The 477-nt window shown below is 49.9% G+C and overlaps 1 protein-coding gene across 1 annotated transcript in view; it reads right to left on the bottom strand.

The window, feature by feature from the left end:
* The window catches only part of PLEKHA2 (pleckstrin homology domain containing A2), a 25,609-nt gene that overhangs the window by 12,218 nt on the left and 12,914 nt on the right, over positions 1 to 477 (bottom strand). The window lies entirely within an intron of this gene.

Below are 477 nucleotides of genomic sequence, written 5' to 3' on the forward strand. Positions count from 1 at the left end.
CGGGCCTTTCAGCCCCCGCTGCCCCCGCCGGCGCTGGCCGCGCTGCAACGCGACGGAGGGGAAGCTTTCACAGGCCTCGAAAATGCGAGTTTCTGCCGGACCAACACAGCCGCTCTTGTCGGCAATTAAGAAAATTGAAGGAAAATAGCAGTGGTTTCTCCCTAAAAAGTAGGAACCATTTACACAAGAATAATGCTCCCTGGGGCTCCAGGCACAGCATTCACGGAGTATTTATTCTGACAGGAGTCCTCCTTCGGAGCCAGGCTATAATGCTTTAAATATGTTTTCTCAAGCAAACCTCCATTTTTCTGGCGTATTTACAGCTGGTAGTCACAGCCACCGGCATAACCCAACCCTGTAGTTTGTGACCAGGCGCTGTCCTTACAGCAATTTTCATTTAGACTAAAACATATATAATTTATAAGTGAGGCCCTTTCCGAAATGGGGAAGGCTCAACCTCCCGGCGTTGCTTCATCT

The sequence above is a fragment of the Egretta garzetta genome, unplaced genomic scaffold, assembly GCF_000687185.1.
Source record: "Egretta garzetta isolate BGI_Z169 unplaced genomic scaffold, ASM68718v1 scaffold481, whole genome shotgun sequence".
In the NCBI taxonomy this organism is placed as follows: Eukaryota; Metazoa; Chordata; class Aves; order Pelecaniformes; family Ardeidae; genus Egretta; species Egretta garzetta.